Raw genomic sequence first — 14,591 nt, 5'->3', positions numbered from 1 at the left:
AATAGATGGACCATGGTGATTTCTCTGCTAAAAGAAAGATGGGAAAAAAAAAAGACAGTGAGAGAGGAAGACGTGACATTGTTTGAATATTTGAAAGAGAGGAAAAGAATAGGGGGCTCTCTTTGATGAACGCCTGACTGTGAAGCAAGGCTGCGATTTCAGCTTGATGGAAGCCCTTGAGTGAGTTAGCATTTGTATTGACATGCTGCACACACCTTCATCTGCTCCCACGTGGCCTGTAACTGACTCTCTCTCTCTTTCTCTCTCTCAGTTGCATGCTCTCACATACACACTCTATTTTACTTTTTGTCATTCTGCCTCGCCCTACATCACCTTCTGTCTAGAGGACCTCCCCCCCCCCCCCCCCCCCCCCTCTGTTATTTCTGCTCATTTATTCAATTCACCCTTCCTCTGTCCTTCACAGCCTGTCTGAATGTTCTTCCTTTTTTCCCAGGGCTTTGAACGTCGACCTGCCATCTTCTGTCTGTCATGGTCTCTCTTTGTTTTCTTACCTCTATTGCTTTTCTAACGCATTTCCCCTCTCCGTGTTCCTTCCTTTGTAGCTACATGTATATTAGGACTCTATAGAGTGGTAGTCATTGCAGGAATTTCTCATGCTCCATTTCTACTTCATAAATGTTACAATAGTGAGTCCTGTATTTTGCTTTTATTCTGCATCAATGCTATGTTAGTGTTGCACGCAGAACCCACAAAGGATTTTTCACCATTTCATTTCAGATTTTCATTTTTCTCACCCAGTCTCCCCAGGGTTTCAAGCTATGTAGCAAACTGTCTCTTTCTCTTGTATTTGTCTGCTGTGACTGACCCGATACCATAGACGCTGCCTTCTACTGTAGCAATGCATCATTATTTGGCAAAAATCTGTATTTTGTTCCTGTTAAATAATCTGTATTGATCTCCTGGGGCTCAAAGTTAAACATTCAGATGACACTATTGATCGACTGTGTGGGACTGCGGTTATGTGGGCTCTCTGTAGGAGGTGCCTTTTTCCAGTGTGTGGTGTGTAGGTATGCATGTCTCCCTGAGTGTCTGTGTGTATTGACGGTATGTGTGTTTGCGTGCGTCAGTATAGGCAGAGGAGTGATCAATATATCTTAGTTTCCACGAGTGAGGTTGCTTCGTCAGAAAAAACATTTAGTCAATAACCTGTTAATAACCTGGACGCTGGCGCCAGTTAAGGTACTGTTGTGATTTATAGTGAAGTGAGCTAGATCTGCTTTCCAAGCAGACAACAGGAGTATTACCTTTCACCTCTTTTTCATTTTCACTCCAAAGCCTCAAACGTGAGAGGATGTGGAGTTAAGCTTAGTGTTTTGTCTTAAGTAAGACTTAGTTGAAAAAACAAATACACATAAGTGGCATCGGTCATGCCAATTTGTCACCAAATACACGATCACTTAACCCTGTGTGGTAAACTACAGTAGTATTTTGTGTGATTTGCATTTCCTAAATGACAAATCACTTTTTCCCCCAATAATGTTATAATGGTTGAAACTTAAATCCTCAATAGTTATCCAGAAACACAAAAGATACATGAGCACACTGACTGCTGCTACAATCTGTTGTATAGTGATTTGTTTTGGACAGTATTGTTATTTCCTGCAGTGTGACAAAATGTCATATATTTAATATGAACGACTGAGGCAATCACTGTAGGCCTGGTCCTGCCCCGGTGAGTGGTGCATAGTGACGATGTCATCAGGGTTGGCGCAGTGGGTTGGCAATGAGGCTCTCTGCAGTGGGCTCCTAGGACACTCCTCCTCCTGCCTGGGGCGAGATTATCAAAATATGCTGAGATTTGGTTTATTGAGAGCAAATAGAACAGAGAAAGAGCATGACAAGTGTATGTGTATGTGTATGTGTGTGTGTGTGTGTGTGTGTGTGTGTGTGTGTGTGTGTGTGTGTGTGTGTGTTCACGTGTTTCTTTCTCTATTGCTTGCTGAGTGTGCTTTCATGTGCACTGTCTACCTGTGTCAATATTGTGTGCGTCTCTGTGGTTTTTGTGTCAGCGCAATGAAAGTGGATGTAGTTTCAATAAAGGGCTCAGGTAATAGAATTGCCCAGAGTCTGATAGACAGTCAGTTCCCATAACAGTCAATCTGATCAGAGAAACGGAGAACTAGAATGAGGTAAGAGACAGAGAGAGAAATTGAAAAAAATGGGAGGGATGAGAAAGAGAAAGATGGTTTGTATTGATATCAATAGCTTTTTTTTAAAAACACATGACAGTTAACATTGATCCATGTATCACTTAAACAGCAATACTGTAAATCATTGCCAGATTCTTTTTGAGACATTACCAGGGCTGCATTTATTTTAGCTAGTGTGTTTCTACCTAATAAACTGGGTACAAAGTGTAAATAATACTGAGACATGATACTGTAAACGTTGGTATATATCTTTGATACTGATTTGTAATTTTTCTGGATGTGATATCAACTCTGAGAATATCAATAGACTTGACTATAGCTGATATTGCATGTCCTCTTCTATTAACTCAAGACATTGCCAAGAAATCTGTTGACAGTGCTGAGTAATCAAGATAAGTTAGCAAGCATTGACACAGTCCTTGTTGCTTGGTAAGAGGGCGACTGCAGCTTTACTTTTGAGGACAAGTTCTGTCATCAGCAGCCACATTCTTCAATGACCAGCAGCAAGCAAATAGTAAACCTAATTTGGCCAATAAAGAGTGAGCGGGCAATGGGAGGAGGTCACTCTGTGTAAACACGCAGCTACTGTACAGTCCATTTTTAATCACACGGGCTTACAGTGTGTGTGTGTGACAGCTTTGCAGTGCCAGTTAGACAAACAATACCATCAAATAGTCATCAATTAGGCATTCATCATTGTAACACTGTGTCATTGTCTTTGCTGACTGTGTGATCAGGCATGCAAACACAAGAACCATTTTGCAACCAGTACAGTATCTCAGCTACTACAGAACGTGTCCTGTGCCATAATCACATGCTACCCATATCAAGAGTGTTGGGTGTATTAGCACACTCTGCTCTGTTTACATAATTCCTGTAATTACTGTTACCACAAACTCTGTTTCCAAACTTAAGCTCACACTCCCGTTTCCATAGATATGAGCACATGTACATAATCACAACGAGACATAAGTCCTGCCTAGTGACTCACTTTGTCTTGATTGAATTACACATAATAGGATTTGCAGCACTCTTATTGTAAACTAGAGTAACGGCAGTTTTTACTGGCGGCAAAGGTGAGCTGGCAAAAGTGTTGCTTGTAAGCTGCTAATAACCACACACTGCACTCTGTCCTTACTTTACCCTGGTAGGGTGCACGATAATAGAATGAATGGCTCTACCCTGCACTTTACCCCTGGATTAAAGGAAAAGTAATATGGCGGAGAAGGGCAGTTTATTTTGAATCAGAATGAAGTATATCAAAGTATATTTTCCTTTTAATCATAGAGTTAGCACTTTTTTATTTTAGAAACTATCTCTTAATGTTGTTTGTTCTGTCTTTAGCCTGAACAACACCTCTTTAATGAGTGTTTCCTTTTGTGTGTTTTCATGTTTTTTTTGTAAGTGAATATACAACGGCAGATGTTGACTGTTGCATTACAGTGGAAATTTCTACATAATGGTGAGATCACATGCATATACAGATGCAAATGAATGAGGGGGCTATGTTTTTCACGTCAGTCTAAGTGTTCCGGTGTATCCCGCTCAACTAAACAGATAATGTCCTTTATAATATTAATTTGTAATGGTACAAAGTTTGAAACCTGAATATGTAAGAATCTTCATAATATGATCACATAATTGTCTTCCATCTTGTATCCTCTCTTCTACATCCTGTATTTATGCGACATTGTACATCCTACTGCCAACACTTTGTAATTTCTATCACTCATCTTTAAACCTCTTCTTTTTCTACTATTTTACATCATATGCCCTTCATAAAATGCAGATAGGAGCAGAAAATATGTGAATGGTAACTGGAGTTTCACTGCTGTTTTGGTTTCATGTTGTCTTAACATGTTTTTGCTAATGGGCTGAATCCGCGAGCTGGCAACTGTGATTGTTTTGGTATTTTTCTCCCCCCTTCTCTTAATTAGTCCTCATCCTGCCTCTGGGTTCCATTAACACTGGTATTTCTGGTTTAGTTGGAAGACCACTTGTTTCCTTCCTGCTATATAATGATCCCACCTACAGTACCATTCAGAGGGGAAAGGAAAAGTATCCAAAGCCCTGTGTTGCTCTGCTGTTGCTCTGTTTTTCTAATAGCTTTGCTTTCACCTATTGCCTTCTACACCCTGTCTCTCTTCATCGTCTTCCTCTCTTTCTTCTCCCCTACACCCTTTTTCTTAAGGTCTTCCTTTCTCTGATGCTGTATATCTATGTGAATGTAGGATTTTTTGGGGCCCCCCAAAGAGATTTTAGCCAGTGCCATAGGAAAATCACCAGCGCCAAAACATCTTTGACTTCCAGCAGTCAACTCCCCTCTCATCCACAGCCACTTTGTTTTACACATGCGGCTGGTCATGATAAGCCAGCTAAACGGCATTGTTTTGATTGGACCTGAACGCTCCGCTTTGAAGCTAGCGCTTATGGGATTTCAGCTGTACTGTACTCTCCCAGTGGTTTTAATGGTAGTATTTAATCTCAATTTTAACCTCCAGTGTCAGGCTGTTCTGCCGTACTGGACTCTCCCGATGGTTTTAACGGTAGTAGCCTATTTAATCTCAGTTTTACCGCCCTGAGTCAGGTAGGACCGTATTATTCCGGTGGTTTTAATTTTAGTATTTAATCACAGTTTTAACAACCGGCTGTCCAGCTCTTTAGGGCTGTTAAACTGTGTTTGCCGCCTCCTCCGATGACATCTCCACGTAACTAGATAGGTTGCAGAACTTTATCAGAGGTGGTGAAGTTAACATATGTGTGGACAATAAGCCACTACCATACTGGGATACTGCCAATTACTGAGCAATTAAATTTATAAATAAATAAAACAACATAAATATTTGAAAGCCATGCAGAATGCCTGGGAGCCTTACTGCATTATATTCCATTATATTTTTTTATATTTTGAATTGTCGCTGCCATTGTCTGAATTTTCTGTAAATAAAGACATTGCAACTATAAATCGGTGCACACCAATTCACCAGAATGCAGAAAATGTAGTGTTTAGTGCTCCAAATTTATGGAATGTGTATGCAAGAGAGGGAGAGACTTGATAAAATGTTTTATAATGAAAATGTGCCCAGACTACGTAGGAAAGTCTGTGAACAGTTGCACTGAAAACACTGAGTTCATAACTGCTGGAGCTCTGACCTCTTCATATGAATCACATGATGATACAGCTGAATGTAGCAACCATAGACTGTTGTAGCAACATATATTAACAGTGTGTTACTAAAATAAATACGATTGATTGCTGTAATTTACGATCATTTTGCTAAAAACCATGAGACCAGTGTGTGTCCACACTAGGGCTGTACAATACTCAAAATTTGATCAAAATCACAATAAAACAATTGCAGGAGGCGCAATGTTTGTTAAAAGCGAAATGCGTTTCAGTAAACCATTTTAAATGAAATATTGTCATGCTGCAGAGATGCCTTGGCCTACACATCATATTTTACCAGACTTTGAAAAACATCTTTCCTTGGTACAGATCCCCACAAAAATCACATGATTTTAATATGTTTTTCAATAAAAATGAGAATAATGATGTAAAAATGGTCATTCCCTCCAATATCGCAAATCATATCACAATTGCAATATCAGTCAAAATATTTTTTCTAAATTGTTCAGCCCTAGTTCACAATGCATAGTGCGCCCAAGCCTCTCCCCTGGCATTTTGGATAAAGATACCATTTTTTTTTTTTTAACAAACAGACTCAGCAAATGTTTACTTTGTTTGTGCTTAAACAGGAGCACTTGCTATTTTATGCTGTAATGCAATGCTTCAAATTTACTACCAAATATGACCTAGTGGCACACAGTGTAAAATCCAGTGTCAGAGGCTGGTAGATCTTCTCCATGATGGTCATTTGTTTTCAGTATACTAAAATCTAACAATTATGTGGTAAAAGTAAGGTGTATTGATGTTGAAATCTTACACAATTATTAAGACAATTTAAAGAAGCTGTGGGAGGTAGGACTGTGGATTCTTTCTATGTATAACGCAACTACAGTTCTGTAGTTAGTTTCAGCTTGATTGCATTTAATTCATCTTTAGCCACTGAATGTTAAATAGCAGCTGGAGAAGGGGAGAAGCCTTTTGTCCTGATGTCCATCCTACTGTCATTCATTATGGCATTTGCTGTCATTAAGGGTATGTTTGATGTTAGGTTTTGCTTTTGAACGTCTATGCTCTCAATACATCCTCCTCATCTTCATCCTTATTCTCCTTATGGCTGCCAGTCTTTGCTCTTTGGTTCTTTGTCCCCTCTGCTAGGTATGGCGAGGTAGTCAAGGATAGAAAGGTCATTTGACTATTAATAGCAGCACTGAGAATAGTCTAGAAAATGCCACTGGTGTAAATTCACAGTCCACCTTCTGCTGAATGATACATTTAAAAATGTAGACAATATGGCAGGAGATGTTTTCAATTCAGCTAGAGTCAACAAAGATCATGGGCTTTTGAAACCATTTATGGAGTCTATGCACTAACTTACCAATCATACATGAAGATAAGCATCATAATGAGCAAAACAATTAGACAGGCTTGTTGTGATTTAAATTCAGCGGCAGAATGAAACATTGTTTCATCAACTTAGCTACTTCTAATCTCATTCTGTGTACAGAGCCAGCTATTTGTTTTAAAACTCACTATGCAGCACAACAGGTTTTTACTACCATTGCATCATTATTTGTGTGTTCTATCTCGAGCAGCACCTTACAGGTTTATGGAAATGTATGTCAAAGCTGGTACTATAAAATGAACAGATAACATTTTTCTCCATGAATCGAAATGTGGAGGCTGACCTTTGCTTATATGTGATGTTTAAAGACTCGCTAACCTTTACTGCACAAAAGCCATTAAAAGCTTCTGTGATTACTGTACTGTAGAATTACTGACAGTGAAATATAAGAAGAAAGAGTGGAAATAGGAAATGGCAGATAGGTTGGAGAATCACTGGCTTGCACCAAAATATAATTTTGGTTATATTATAAAATAATATTGAAACTTCAACAAAAGTTCATTTTAACCATACCCACATGACCACTAACTTCCAGTTATCCGCTCCTATGACTCGTTTCTGAAACATGGGCCCACTGGTTAGTAGCCTACTTTGACATTTAGTTATGAGGATTCTTGTGTAAATAAAATAGTATTTTGTTTTTGAGTAAAGTAACAGTGTTGCTCAGATCTGTAACGCATCGGCCCTTTGGCTCATGAGGTTGTGCACACTCGCGTGTGCCCACACACACACACACACACACACACACACACACACACAAACAAACAAACAAACAAACAAACAAACAAGCAAACAGTAAAAGTCTTCTCATGTTGGAGAGACATAGAGAGATAATTTGTCCTCTGAATTCAGTCAACATCCTACTGTACCCTCCAGCTGAGAGGGACTTGAAATGGAAGCAAATGTAAAAAGAGGCCTGTATGGTTATATTTTACCCTTGAATATCCTGCCATACACCTGGGTACCTTTTAAGTGGGTAGAAAGAAGGGGCAGAGAGAGATAGAGACTGTGTTCTATCCAAATATTTAGACAAATTGTATGTTGATGCTTTTGCAACATTGTTATTGTATTTTTCTTGCCAAGCCCAAAAGATTTAATTGAGAGACAGAGAATCTATTTTTTCTCTATTTTTGGGACAGCATGCAGTGCAAACGGCTGAACAAGTTGCAACACAAGCACAGGCAAAGTGGCATTTTCACACCATGCTTTATGAATGCATTCTCCTTCCAGCTGATTAACTGCAGGTCTGTGATCCATCTGCAGTCTCTAATTGGAGTCAGGCGCGTTGTCAAGCTGCAATTATGAATGTCAGATCCACTGGCTTAATTTGTGCAACCAGGGCCAGACTGCTGCAAAATAACCACACGTGCATCTGTGCTCTAGTCCACATCATTTTAGACAGTTTCCTATGCCGTGTAAATCAAATTAAGAGTTAAAGTCTGTCACATTGCAAACATTCATGCATTTCCATGCAAAATTGTACGACAATGTTAAACTCCTTTTCACGAAATCCCTTAAGACTGTTTCGTTTCTACCGATCCTCTCCTGATGTTTTCATCCAAAAGCACTGGATTACCACGGTTATCACTGCTTGTATCACCCCCACCTATAATGTATGATCATTTTTTATTCAAGTTTTTCTTCTTATACCACTCTGTATCTAATCTATAATTCTTATATGGGGACAAGGCAGCACATTTATAGGCCGTCTCTCATGGAAGGCATTCATTGTGTTACGTTTCGTTTGTACAAATATTCCAAAGCTGTTCGTCCATCTGACAAGCACTTCTGTGAGTCTACTGGCCTCGATGCAACGTATACAGCGCTTTTGACTGTGCTTCATGTCCCATGCCTTGAATTATAAAAATGGAGGTTGACAACTAATGTCATCAGATGTTTCTTCTGCCTCTATAAAGTTTCTGTTTGATGAACCTCTCTTAATCCATTTAAAAATACGCCCACGCAGTGAACCCTAAGGATGTCAATTTTTAAGCTGCCTTAGTTGTAATTACACAGTGTATTCCATCTTCAATGTGGACTGTATTCATATTCTGGTATTTAGCCATGATGCCTTCTAATCATCTTCATCAGGATGATTTTATGTTCATGTCGTTTGATTTCTCTTGCTGTCCTCTTTCTCATCATCACATTTTACCACATTTATATTTTAGTGGAAAGAATGCAAATGAAACCAGGGTCTAACTGAATGGCCGTTTTGCCGTTATCATCACAAACGGCAAAGAAATTCTGGAAATGCAATTAGCTGCGCTGCCAATGCAATGGTACATGTAATCTTTAAGTCTTTAATTAGATCAGATTACACTTCCCTTTGAATTATGTGATTTGGCATGTTGGGACTTGATGTTTACTCCACGTGATGGCTAGGAGGTGTGTGTGTGTGTATGTATGCATACTGAGCATCTTTTTTCTACTGTGTTGCCACGTGTAAACACATTACATAATGCATAGCTTCATCAGATGTAGAGAAAGAATAAGGAGAGAGTGACTGAAAAAATGGAAGGGATGTTTTGGACAGATAAGCTGCTCTGCATTCTTATCTCAGTGCCCAGTGATGTCACATGGAAAACTGTGTGCATTGCAACACAATGAAAGATAGGACTGTTAGATCTATGTCTGTGGTGCATTAAAGTGGAATTGATAAGTCAAGAATTAATAGAAACGGTAATGAGTGATAGCTTTTGAACAATTCCTCTCCCTTTTAAGCAGTCTAAAATTGTCGTGCTTAAGTGATGCAAATGTAGTCTTTAAAATTATCTGTCTGCAACACACTTTATTTCTTGCTTAAACAAAATGTATACTTCTGACATTTCAAGGCTAAGCCAAAAAATATTGAGACTTCAAATGTTTTGTTTCCTCTTACCTTTGTCAATCAGATTTCTCCAAGACCTTAAGTGTAAATATGACTTGAACCAGTGTTACAAAACTGATGTCCAACTGCACTGTTACACTGGAGTTTGCAATTTCACATACACATTGACATGTGCAGCTGCTGTTGTTTTGTTTATTTCATTAGACATGATGAACATTTTCTATTGTGATGACATGCATTAGTTTTTCCAACTTGCACACATGCCCCATGTGCCTGAAAGGGTTTTGTGCTTCTCCTGTAACACTTTCATTTCATTTATTATTTATCTCGAACAATCAACAATGTTGCAAAAGAAAACAAAACCAAAAAATTAAAACCACAAAATAAAACACAACAATCAGAATTTAACAAACCCCCCCCCAAAAAATAAAAAAGGATTAATTCGAGAAGGAGCAGGCGGAAGCAAATAGCTTATTTGGTCCTGCCCCTATATCACAAAATCATATTATTACAAAGCAAATAGATATGCAAATACAGCATACAATTTTTCAGGTCTTACAATAACTTAGAACAATATACAACAATACCTTTACATTACAATTCCATTTAACAACATATGTATGTACTCAAGATGCAAACAATTACACACAGTGCAGTTTTGTCAGGCCTCAATTACTTATTGTACATCCTGCAGTGATGCATTTACAAATAACTTGTTTGTTCATCTAAACACAAACACCGGGAAAATGCAATGCATTCACATGACGGTTCCGACTTTGTGTAGTTGAGGATCCTCAGCCACATTTGGAGGAGCCATTAAATGGGTAGGCCTTGTCGACCTATTACAGTATAACATATCCAGTTTTAGACTTCAGATCCAGCCCATGAATTAGGACACATCCATACAATATATAAAGTTTGACCTTCATTCACAGTAGGTGTTAAGCCTCACATGCAATGTTTGTGTAGTTTCACAATTCGCTTAATGCTTACCTTAAAGCTCTGGGTCATTACTGTAAACTATGGGGTCTTTATTTCAATGTTTCTGAGATCCGATGGGTATTGCTGGTGTTGCATAACAGCTGAAATATATTTATATGTATACAATATTTTTATAAAGTGTGAGGGGAAAACTGATTTGACATCTCAAGGTCCATGAGTTAATGTCCAAATTTTGAAGCACCTTTTTTAGTGTCACGTTATAGCTATTTGTGTTTTTTTCCCCTTGATTAGAACAAATTGACTGTTTGGCTAACCAAATAGCAAATAAATAAAATGATTATACTATGGTTACATTCTTTCTAATTGAATACCATTTTTTACTTCTGGGACAAAGTTTAATGGTAGCTCTTTCTGCCTGTGTTTCATTTGCTCTCCTACTGGAGCGAGAGCGAGTGGCCAGTATGTGGACCTGTATCGGAACTGGAGCCATTAATCATGAAATCATATTGTAACATAGGAGGCCAAAGAGCAGTAAATGCTTCTAGGCAGTTTCCTGTGTTGTATATGATGGCAGCCTCTGTGAAAGTGACACACTGGATCGCACGCATGCACACACACACACACACACACACACACACACACACACACACACACACACACACACACACACACACACACACACACACACACACACACACACACACACACACACACACACACAGTACATGGATGATAACATATAAGCATATACAGAACCCTGCTCACACACTGCTGTTTCCATGGGTGTCTGGAAGGTAATTATGGCAAATGATGGGCAGTGACCTCCGTTGTGAGTCACGTAGCATCGCCTGAAGTAGCTCATATGGAGAATATTAGAGATTTGTCTACCTGAGATTTTGCCATACAGTTAAATGTATCTATTCCTGAAATATCATTGGTTATATAAGACCATTTGTGGGCACTGCTGCAAATCAGTGAGCAGGAATACTTTATAGAAATATTGAATTTGCAGGATTTTTGCATTGAACCTTTTTAGGGATTCAATTCAGTAGTATAGCCAAAAAAGACATTCCCATCTGATTATTTTCTATTTAATACATCACAATTTAATGTATATTGTTATGGCCATATAAAATCACATTAGTTACAGTGAGTGTTTTTCACCCCATAAGCCATAGGGGGCAGCACCAAGCTCATTCTATGCAGTATTGTTTTCATTGCAGGTTTGGTCAGTGCATACCCATCTTGTGTTTTTCCACTTTACAAAACTCGCTCAACCAAAAGAGAACTAGAGACTCTGTGAAGGTGCATAACTTTTTATTGTCATACAGAAGGCATGTGTTGTGTGAGAGGATGGTAGGGCTTGAAGTTGTATACAAAAAGAGAAATGGGTCTGGCTTTGTACTTGGCCATCTAATTCCTTAATCAGATAAAAAAGGAGGCACCGGAAATCATATGCAAGACATTTGTCTAATGTCACAACTAAATGTACCAATTTACAAAATGAGCAACTCCCACTACGCGATAATATGCCCCCAAATCAACGGATTTTGTGCATCATGGTCTTAGGACCCAAAGATTGTATTCATCTCTTCAATAATAGCCTCAAAGGAGATAAAAAAAAAGAATAGACATGGATCAATGGGCAAACCAGCAGGGGATCCTCTGGTTCATTTTTCAAGGACATGCACTCCAAACGTACAACACTGTTGCTTGTCAATGCTCTAATGAAGATAATACAAAATATTTGTCCTTGGTGAGCAGCAAAGGTGCTGTGACCGTCTTTACAGTATCACACGATGAGACAGTGCAGTGTAGCACATCATATCTCTTTAATGTCTATCACCAAAACAACAGACCCTAGCCAAAGGGCTTTACCGATGCCAGCTGCCTCCCTTGTTAATTTGATTCCACACCTCATCGCCCTGGCCTGTAGCAGTCGGCCACTGAGCTGTCCAGGCATTTTGTCTAGGAATCTGCTTGTGAAGACAAAACAACTTTTGTTGTTCTTTCTTTTCCTCCTCTGTCACAAGTCTGTGTTTGTTGGATCTGGCCAAATGGACTGCAGGTGCTCAAGAATGATACCGTTTTCTCCCAGTCACCTTTGTAACAGGGAGGACTGATCAGAGGAGATAGAGATGGAAAATATACAGTAGGGAATGAAGTGAGAGGCTCATTGTTGGAGGAGGTAGTCCATGTGATATTAGGATCAAAACACAGATTCATTTGAAAAGTGGTTAGTGAGACAAATGTATGTATATGCCTCCAAGTGACACCTATAAGGTCAGTGAATGTGGTAAAACACTGAATTCTGAACAAGCGAGTTTACAAAGTGTACTGGTCAAGTGTACTTCAATTCAATTCAATTCAATTCAATTTTATTTATAGTATCAAATCATAACAAGAGTTATCTCGAGACACTTTACAGATAGAGTAGGTCTAGACCACACTCTATAATTTACAAAGCCCCAACAATTCCAATAGTTCCCCCAAGAGCAAGCATTAGCAGTGGCTATTGCGACAGTGGCGAGGAAAAACTCCCTTTTAGGAAGAAACCTCGGCAGACCCAGACTCTTGGTGGGCGGTGTCTGACGGTTGGGGTTATGACGGTACGGGATGTAGCGTGGCACAGCAGAGCATGGGTGGACGCGGTGGACGCAGCAGGACGTAGCCGGGCATTGCAGGGAATCGCAGAGCGTAGCAGGGTGTAGCAGGTCCATAGCCACAGCTGCACCCAAGACCCAGGTCTTGGTGTCGCCCTAATCCGAGGCGATGTTCTGGGCGAAGAAGAAACATAAGGACTCCGGGGAGTAAACTCCCCAGAGCTAGGTTAGTAACAAGCACTTCTGGGACAGGATGTGCATAAAAGGAAACAAAAGAAAAGAGCGTGTCATAAGAAGGAACTTCCTCGGCAGTCTAGAATTATAACAGCATAACTAGGAGAGGCACTATATTATTGATTATACGATAGGTAAATCTGATGACTGTAAAGAGAAGCAGAGAGAAGCAGGGGTGCTGTGTCTGCAGCTATACACCCTGCCCCGCCGGTCTAGGCGTTCACTGCAACTCCTCACTCCCTAACTATAAGCTTTATCAAAGAGGAGAGTTTTCAGTTTAGTCTTAAATGTAGCGACGGTGTCAGCCCCCCGAACCCAGATTGGGAGCTGGTTCCACAGGAGAGGAGCCTGATAGCTGAAGGCTCTGCCTCCCATTCTACTTTTAGAGACTCTAGGAACCACAAGTAGCTCTGAATTCTGGGAGCGTAGTGCTCTAGTGGGACAATAAGGTACTAAGAGGTCCTCAAGATATTAAGGAGCTTGACCATTTAGAGCTTTATAGGTCAGAAGATTTTACAGGAAGCCAATGGAGAGAAGCTAATACAGGAGAAATATGATCTCTTTTCTTAGTTCTTGTCAGAACACGCGCTGCAGCATTCTGGATCAGCTGGAGAGTCCTTAGGGACTTATTTGAGCATCCTGATAATAAGGAATTACAGTAGTCCAGCCTGGAAGTAACGAATGCATGGACTAGTTTTTCAGCATCGTTTTGAGATAGGATGTTCCTAATTTTAGCAATGTTACGAAGGTGAAAAAAGGCTGTTCTAGAGGTTTGTTACTTACACTAACAAATACTAAGAAGATCAGCTAAGAATGTAAATTTAAAAAAATCTTGAGTTGAAAATGCCATTGTTGACCACCTTTGTGGAGAGAACTTGTTTTGAGTGAGTGACAGCAAAGATACTCACCTCACCCTCTTTAATGCTGGTCATATCTCAGAGCAGAGTATAGATAGGCGAGAACACACGACAATTGCTGGCAGTTCCCCTGGCTTCCTCATCTCGTGCTCAAGCCGATAGGTGGCTATTTTATCTGCTCTTCTGGCCCCTGAAAGATGAGGAGGTGATGATAAAAAAGGGCAGATCAGGGAGAAACAAATTCCCAGAGACAGATAAGAGAATACTGAAGGGTCAGTCTGGGGAAAAAAGGAGATGTAGAAAGGAAACCTAAAGAGGAGGACACAAAGGAGAGCTAAGAAGAGGTGGGGTTAATGTGGGCAGGGTGTGTTGATGAACAGAGGAACTGTGTAAAGTGAATACCGTCTAAATGGAAATTTCTGTGG

The 14,591-nt window shown here is 39.7% G+C and overlaps 1 protein-coding gene across 16 annotated transcripts in view; it reads left to right on the top strand.

The window, feature by feature from the left end:
* stxbp5l (syntaxin binding protein 5-like) overlaps positions 1-14,591 on the top strand; it is a 150,462-nt gene that overhangs the window by 22,575 nt on the left and 113,296 nt on the right. The gene's annotated exons all lie outside the window — the stretch shown is intronic.

The sequence above is a fragment of the Sander lucioperca genome, chromosome 8 (genome assembly GCF_008315115.2).
Source record: "Sander lucioperca isolate FBNREF2018 chromosome 8, SLUC_FBN_1.2, whole genome shotgun sequence".
In the NCBI taxonomy this organism is placed as follows: domain Eukaryota; kingdom Metazoa; phylum Chordata; class Actinopteri; order Perciformes; family Percidae; genus Sander; species Sander lucioperca.
This window is presented reverse-complemented; position numbering and strand designations above follow the sequence as displayed.